General features: G+C 39.6%; 1 pseudogene; it reads right to left on the bottom strand.

Moving 5' to 3' along the window:
* Positions 1 to 2,100: 2,100 nt before the first annotated feature.
* On the bottom strand, positions 2,101 to 8,963 carry LOC144521534 (high choriolytic enzyme 2-like; annotated as a pseudogene).
* Between the last annotated feature and the right edge of the window lie 258 nt (positions 8,964 to 9,221).

Below are 9,221 nucleotides of genomic sequence, written 5' to 3'. Positions count from 1 at the left end.
TGACATTTTTTTTCTTCAGCTTTTCTCCTCCACACCTGCCCTCTCTTGGGTCTCAGTCAATGAGCTCGTAGATCATTTCCATTCTAAAATTACAAATGCTATTGATGCCATTGATCACACTAAGGTGAAAGCTGTCTCTGGTAAGAAAAGATCTCCATGGAGAAATGCCACACTGGTAGGAACAGAAAAAGAGTGTCGAAAAGCTGAACGCAGGTGGTGAAAAACAAATCCCCAGGTCCATTATGACATCTATAAAGAGAGACTTCGCATTTATAATTTGTAAATGAGGAATGCAAGGCAGTCCTTCTCTGACATTATAGCCAGAAACAATAATTATTCACATGCTTTGTTTGCTACTGTCGATAGGTCACAGGTTGTTTTTTTTAGATTGCTAGACGACAGTGGGCACAACTGGAGCTGCATGTGCAAAACTCTAACCACAGTCTGCACAGCAGCTGTTCATGCGCACCAAACTGTAGTTTGTTTTTCATTGCTTGAACACAGTTTTCAAAACTCTACATTAACACTGTGGATTTTACAGCACTTTGTTTAAATGCTAACACACTGCTGCCAAAAATGTTAACCACACATTCAAAACAGAATGGATTTCAGCCCTGTGCATTTCAAACACTGCTGAATGCAATTTAAGCTCAAAGCCTAAGCAGGTGTCTTGTTTTAGGCTAGTTAGTGAACATATGCTGTATGTATATAGGGAAAGCTCAGAAAGCTTTCTTTGTAAACAAACAAATACCAAATAAGAATGAAGCAGTTATTCACTGTACTGTTCGAGAGAAACAGTGAACAGGTAAAAGAGCAAACATACCAATATGTCCAGGTAAGATGTCTGAGGTTACAATCACAGCTATGAAAAAATGTGAAAAACACTACCTTTACTGTTTTTTCAGAAAGTAATGGAGGTGTAAGCAATGGAAACCGCATACATTTTTATTTATAGATGATGCAGCTGCATGGCAACCCAGGACATCCAATGTGATGATGAAAACTTGTGGTGTGTGGTGATGCTGCAGAAAGGCTGAATTAGCCCCACAATTCTTTGTTACTATTACATACCTTTAGTTTGTAATTTTGTTTTAGTATTACGTAAATTACTAAAATATATATATTGAAGCAAACTGCTGATTTTCATTCCTTCTTGTTTATCTTAAAAACTGGTATGTTATAAAATAACAAAATATCATGTGGAAGAATTTCACTCTTTTCTTCAAAGAAAATATTGATTAGTGTGAAGTCACACAAATTATTGAAACTGTAAAGAACTAGACAGATTGGAAAACTGGGTTGGACTTTCTGGTTGGACTTTTTTGATTCCTACTTAAAGAATAGGCACTGCTTTGTGTCTATCGGTGATGACCCATCTGAGCAGACAAATATGACGTGCAGAGTTCCCCAAGGCTCCATTCTGGGGCCTCTTTCAACATCTACATGCTTCCACTTGTTCAGAGTATGGAAAACAATGCAGTGTTTGAGCTATGTTACTGGTCATGACTGTTTCCCCAAGATGGCACCTGCTTGTATACGTGAACGCTACTGTCTTTATAATCCGTCTTTTTAATAAACTGTCTGTACACTTACACAATTCTCAATGCTTCGGTTTACATGTAGGGACCCTCATTATGCTACCGTTGAAGTGTGGTGCTATTTTGAGCCTTGTTAGCGGTGTAGAAATAGCGATTTCTTTTTACTTTACCCTCTGCCCCGAAGACTAGCGTTATAAACTAATCAGCGCTAGCTTGTTTCAAGCTAGAGACACATTCAATTAGCATGAAAACATATCCCAGAGTCAGAACTAAACAGGGAGAAGCAGCGTTCAGTTTTATGCTCCACATATCTGGAACAACCTCCCCAGAAAACTGCAGGTCTGCAGCAACTCTCAGTTCGTTTAAATCAAGGCTGAAGACCTTTCTTTTTGATGCTGCCTTTCTTTAAATAATTGTTTATTTCTAATGCTGCACTGTAACTTTTATTCTCGTATTTTATTTGTTTTGATACTTTAACACACTTTGAATTGCCTTGTTGCGGGAATGTGCTATACAGATAAAGCTTACGTGCCTTGCCTTTTCATCATTACCAACTGTGACTTTAACCTTTGAGAAAACAAACAAGGATGTGATGAACGAATGAAAAGAGAGTACTGTGTTGCAGTTAAAAAAACTTTATAGAATGATCATTAGGTCCAAACTCAATGTTGAATACATGTGTATATGTATATTTATTTTTTTATAATGTGCTCATGTGGCCACTCACAGCACTTGTAGAGAGCGTTAAGTCTGGCTTTGTCGTTGCGACTCATCTCCTTAGCGTTGGCTAAGGACACGTTAGCGTTGGGGATGGGGACCATGGTGGGCTGGTTGTTCTTGGAGAAGGCGGTTCTTCAAGAGGACACGGAGCAGTTAGAAGGTGTAGAGATATTTTTATTTTATTGAAGTGCTCTTTATTATGTAGATGTGTTCTTTTATTACTAAAGAGGAAGTTTGTGCTCATTGTGGAGTTGCGTGCATATTATGAGATAGAGGGTTACAATTATCCAGAGGAAGCACACTTGCGACCTTTGTACATGGAAGAATGACTCAGCTGCACAGAATGGTTTAGCTTAAAGCTTTGATTACAGTTTATCATAGTTTAGAAATATGATTGTATGTCAGAGACTGTTTTTGTACCAGACAGAGACAACAGGAAATACCCGTTAGGTTTATGTGTGTTAGTTCAGGCGTGGTGAAAAGGTTACGAAGAGCAAGTAGAGGAAATGGAACCACCTGAAGTTTATAACACACACACACACACTTCTGCCTGGCAACGGAGATGTCATCACCCCAAAAGGAGATCATAAATAGATAGGGACATTGTTAGATGGGGCTCACAAACACTTTTTTGTTTTGATGCTAAGGAAACTTAGTCTCATTTGTGAACCCGCATGCGTTTGTAATACTTCAAATACTGTACTAATAAAAGTTACTTGACTTTATCCTATTGTCTCACCATTTGATTTAAGTGTTCTGGTTACATAGATCATCAACGAATATGCGGGGAATTAAAGATTAGAGAGATAATTGGAGTCAATTTTCTCTGGGCTTTGGGCCTTCCACTTTTTAATAAAAAAAATAAATAAAAAAATGAAATAGAGTAAAGTCAAGATTTGCTAAAACGTGGTGTTTCCCCTTGGCAGTGTGATGTTCAAGCTCTTTTTGTCCACTAGAAGGCACCAGGGACCCACCATACTTATATTGCAAACAAGATGGGAAGAGACATTTCAATTCTTCCTATATATTTATATTTTTTCAGAAAATAATGTTTTTCTTACATGTTTGAAATCAATACACAGACATAGATTTAAGTATTAATGTATCACACTCTCTGGAGGAGCAGTGAAGCCTGATGGTCGTGATGAGAACAAGGATTTGGGTAACGTGCCCCGGAGACTGTTGCCACGTGTTAGGACAGAGTCATTGATCATAGGCTAGCACACAAGCTGCTGGGGCCATGCACAGGACTACAAACAGAGATTACAGCAGGTCCTACTCTTAGTCAACCTTTTTCAAGTAGTTTCAGAGCGTTTTAAACTCACTACAACTAAGAGATTAGAGCTGTAGAGATCAATGGACTAATCGATAAGTTGTCAACTTTTTTACCTTTATTTATTCAGGGAAGGTTCACTGAGAGGAAGCTTCTCTTTTGCAGGAACACCCTTATCACATTCACACAGTTACACATTCATACCTGGAAACTGCCCAGTACAACCACAGTCTGATCTGCTGGCCACTGAGCAGCTCCACTGGAGCTAGCTATTTTGATAATCAATTAATTGTTTGAGTCATTTTTTTAATGAAAAAAGGAAAAGTTCTCTGATTCCAGGTTGTTAAATGTGAATATTTTCTATATATGTTTTGTCCCTTCTCTGTGACAGTAAATATCTTTGAGTTGTGGACAAAACAAGACATTTGAGGACGTCATCTTGTACTTTGGGAACAACTGATCAACATGTTCACCATTTTCTGAAATTTTAGAGACTAAACAACTAATTGATTAATCAAGCAAATAATCAACAGATTAGTTGACGATGAAAATAGTCTTTAGTTGCAGCCCTTTCTGAGATAGGAAAATGCCATTTGCAGTTAGCCCCCCTTTAAGAGCGGCAGAATGTGGTTCATGAGAATAAACAAAAGCAGAACTGTGAGGTCTATGAGGTTGTACATTTTAAGTGTATTTGTTCACAAGGTTCATGCATTAATTAACATTAGGCCTGCATGATTTCTTGTAGAAACAAATGCAGTTTACTGGATTTCCTCTGAAAACCATCTGAATAATAACCAGCTCCCTTACCAGACTGAACGTTTTGCAGCATGACTCTGATGTGGTTGTCCCTGTCAGAGCGGGTCTGTTCATGGTTGAAGCCCAGAGCGTGGAGCAGCTCGTGCTGCACCGTGCCATGGTAAAGGCATCCACTCCGGGCCAGAGACACCACCTGCTTCCCACCACGACGGCCAACGAAGGAGTAGCAGCTGGACAGGAGCACAGAGGAGTTGAAGAACACTGAAGAGTGAGCAAAGCTTTCGACTCAATGTCTTCTATAACATCACTTTCTTACCCATTCTGGGACTCGATGCTCAGCCAGTCGCGGTCGTTGCTTTGGGTGGGCCTGAAGCGGATGCAGGAGAAGGAAGAGAAGGACTCCAGTCCACGGATGATGATAGCCTTTTCCCGGTCGGCTGCCAGGACACAACATTTAGCTTCTTACCATCCCACAGCACACAATATTTAGCTTCTTACCATCCCACAGCACACAACATTTAGCTTCTTACCATCCCATGGCACGAGAACAACACAACACAATATTGGACAACTTTTATTTTCTTGACATTACATTTGAAAAAGACAACCTATTGTTCCAAACAGCACATTCCATTAAAGAGCTGCTGTTAAAGAGCTATTTTCCGAAAAAACTGTAGCTGTCATATTTCACGGAACCCGCATGAGTACGGTTTTCATGTTCCAGTTGTTCAGCCTCAGAGGTTGACCGTTCGCCTGAGATCAGTAAAGTAGACGGCTCTGCAGAGCCGTGTATTATTACGACTTTATGACATTTCATAAACAGCTGAAGGAGCGGCGGTGCACCGCAGCGGAAACCCTGCGTGTGCACGTGTGATGCTGATGTTGCGCGATGTAAATCATGCGGCGCCCGAGTGCATTTGACCGGCATGAAATCGGCATATGTCAGACTGACTGACCGGTCGCCGGTCATGACCGATCACGTGAAAATCGGCCACCAGCTGGTCAATCGGTGCATCTCTACTTTTTAATATTTTTTTTTTACTTTAAAAAATTAACAATAATTTGGTAGCCCCCCTGCATTGACTCTGAGGACTCCCTAGGGGTCCTGGACCTGCTGTTTAAGATCCCTGACCTAGGTGATTACATTTCAGGAGAACATAAATGTCTGTATCAACTTTCATGGCAATCCATCTCATAGTTGTTGAGACCTATCACTTAAAGCTAGGGCCGAGCATAATGCGTTAATTTTTTTTAATCGAATTAATCGCATGCCGCCATTTATTAATTTATTTTCACTTCACTCGGCTTTGCGTCGTGCCTAACAGGATACTATTTTGCCGTACTTCCTCGTAACACATCCTGCTGCTGCAGGAATAGCAGCGCGGATTTCGGTTCCTCATTCTGGTGCCACTGATATGTCTGCACTTCTCTCTGATGCTCTGAAACAGACGTTACAGGAAACAGAAACACCGCTGCACGTGACGCTAGTTAACACTACACTCAACAGCAGCTAATGTTAGCCTACCGCTAGCTAGTAGCTGGATTAAACACGGTTGCAATGCTGACAGCTAACGCTAAACGTGTAAAGTGTGACTGTATTTCACTGTAGAGGATTCAACACCGGGATGTAACAATCTGCAGCTGCTGTTGTCGGAAAAACACAGACGGTGCGTTCAATGAAACTGGTAATTTACAGCCTTGTGGTGCATTCAAAGTTGTTGTTAAATGCCCTTTTCCCATCTGGTGGTTGTTTTTGTCATTCAACAGCTATTTACTAGTGAAATAAGTTATTGTTATAGTGATTACATTATTGTTAAACATTTAATTTTGACGATATGGCCTTAGCAATAAACAAGCCATTCTTTAATGTCACCAACTGTTCAGTACCCTTCTTTTTTTTAACTTTCTTAAAAAGTATCGGTTCAGGCACCGTTAAGGCACTGGTACCGTTTTAAAAGTACCACTTTAGCACCGGTATCCAAACCAAACAATACCCAACCCTAATATTGACTCTAGATTCAAATGTGTGACTAGATTAAATATATAATAAACAAATACAAATCTTAAAATCAAGTTCATAAAGTCACTTTCTTTGCATTCATTTGATTCCCAATCAAGATCCACTGGTAAGAATGGCTTTCCATTGTTAATATGTACTTAAAAACTGTTCTGAAATGCAAAATAATAGAATTTTAATAATATGATAAACATGCGATTAATCACGATTAACTATAGAAATTCAACGATTAATCACGATTAAGAAAATGTAATTGTTTGACAGCCCTACTTAAAACCACAAATGTCAACCCTGCTGGTGGCACTGGAGGATAAAATTCATCACCAGTCAGCAGGATTCATTGTCCGGAGATCATGAATTTCTGATCCATATTTTTGATAGTAACAACATATTTCAGTCTGGACCAAAAAAATCTGTGGGACCAACAGACTGACATTGCCATCTGAAGAGCTCCGTTGCTAGGATAGCTGAAAACAATTCTACAGCTAATCAATAACTAAGTGGGAGTAGGAGACAATAGTATGTTCTAATGAATGTGTTTGACACATCTGATATAGCATTATCTTGTCACACATGCAACACAAAGCTGATTCACTGCTCTTTTTACTTGGCAAGAATTGTCACTTTTGCACTAATATATATGCACCTATATATTTTAAATATATTTTGTACTTATTGGACTTGTTTTTAATTATATATACAATGTGTCAAATGTAGCTGGAAATAATGAAATCTCATGATAGTGACATTGGAGGAAGAAGTACTCATCTCTCATCATTTACTTAAGTAAAAGTAGCAACAATGTAGAAATACTCTGTTACAATTAACATACCTTTAAGTATGCCATAAGTATTGACATCAAAATATACTTAAAGTATCAAAAGTCAAAGTACTCATCATGCAGAATGGCCCTTTTCAGAATAATATATATTATTGGATTATAATTATTGATGCATTAATGAGTAAACATCACTAATATTATAGCTGGTAAAGGTGGGGCTTATTTCAACTACTCCATATATTGCTGGGTAGCTTAATCCATTATATCATAACTTATTAGTTGATTTGTATTTTGTTTGAATCTTATTCTGCAAAATAACTAATAATATAATGTGATCAAATAAATGAAGAGGAGTAAAAAGTATAATGTTGGCTCCCAAATTGTGGTGGAGTAGAAGTATAAAGTTCCAAAAATGGAAATAAGTAAGTACAAGTCCCTCAAAATTGTACTCGAGTAAATGTCATTAAGGCAGTCTCAGACAATGTTTGTCTTTTTAAATAACATTTTTTTTCTTCAAATAGTCAATGTTCCTGTTTTTTTGGAAGAACTTTGCAAGACTGTGTGTGAGGCAAACACATATTGCAACTGTGCCCACACTTTTGGAGAAGTAATATAAACACAAAAAGGCTTTCACAACTCTGCACCTCTGATTCTAACCACACAGAGGGGTTGTGAAAACACCAATTAGAGAAAAAGTATTCAACGTTTTCAGGACCCACACATGCGCAGTAGCCTACAACAGCGGGGGCAGGGAGTTGCTGAATCCCTACAAGGCTCATGGACCTTTTTCACAGCAGACATTTTGACTTGTCATAGTAGGAAAAGCACAGCTGAAATTGATAACCTTTACCATAGCTCAATTCCATCAAGTGTCCCAGTAAGCTATTTCAGTGAGTCAGCATGCACAATACCAGGGCCTCTCCTAAGTGGAATGCAGCCATCATTAATGGTTTTAAATACACCTGTGCTTTTCCTACTATGACATGTCAACATGTCTGCCGTGAAAAAGGTCTATTGATTGCGGTTCACTGGCTAGAGGTGTCTTGCCAAAAACTGATCATCTGCCAAAAAGTCATTGCTGTCTACCCTACATGCAAATGATGAAATAGGGGGCATGCTGAATCTCTAGATGAGCCGCAGCTGAGCCACGACTGATTGAGCCGTGCTGCAACATGTGTTTGCAGGTTGGGGTTCTTGTAGTCTTGCTTTGCCAGTCCAGACACACAGCGCTGCGGAGGATGGTCTGGCTAGTCCACACAGCATTCCGGGATGGGAGAAAAACGTGCTTTAGTTTATTGGTATTTCTTTAAACCAATCACAATTGTATTGGGTGGTGCTAAGCGCCGGACGGAGCAATGGTTCTGCTGCAAAATAGCCTCGGGAAGGAACCTGTTTTGGTGGAACATGTGTACGTACCAAAAGTTGTTTTAGTGGTGCAACAGAGAACCCAGATTGGACAGATAGTCTTAGCTAGCTGTCTGGATTTACCCTGCAGAGATCTGAGGAGCAGTTAACCATAGTCCTCAGAAATCTACCAGAGTTTAGAATTCCAACACAAAGGAAGGTGACTGACATCCGGATGAAAAGAGTGAAATCCGGTGAAATTTCTGGCGGCACCGGAGCAATCTGCCATTGTTTTTCTCACTACTTACAGTACGTACGTACTTTACAGGCCAGAACTGATCAATAACAGCACCTTATTGATACGTATCTAAAATAACCAAATATGAAACAATAATACAGTGAAGTGATTAAAGCTTAGATCGGGCCCAAAATATCAAGACCGACCCTACCCGGCTCGGGCTTGATAGCCTGTCTGGAGCCCGGCCTGGAGCCCGGCCTGGAGCCCGGCCTGGAGCCCGGCCTGGCCCCACACATTAACTGTAATTATGAGCCCGAGCCTGATTTAAAACCGACAATTTTTTAATAATAAGTGGGCCGTTATAAGTGACGTTCTCGACTTCAATTCCAAGTTTGAACTACAGAAATATGTTTAGAATTATCTTAATGAATAATGCAACAAGGACAAAGCATGTAAACTGCGTTGTCTGTTTATTCAGAATGGAATGGATCGCAAATGGATCCGAATGAAGAAACGTAAAAAAAGACGCATTTCTCTGTGAGGGCTTGCCTCGT

Source organism: Sander vitreus, chromosome 1 (genome assembly GCF_031162955.1).
Source record: "Sander vitreus isolate 19-12246 chromosome 1, sanVit1, whole genome shotgun sequence".
In the NCBI taxonomy this organism is placed as follows: Eukaryota; Metazoa; Chordata; class Actinopteri; order Perciformes; family Percidae; genus Sander; species Sander vitreus.
The sequence above is the reverse complement of the archived record's forward strand: the minus strand, read 5'-3'. Positions and strand labels throughout refer to the sequence as shown.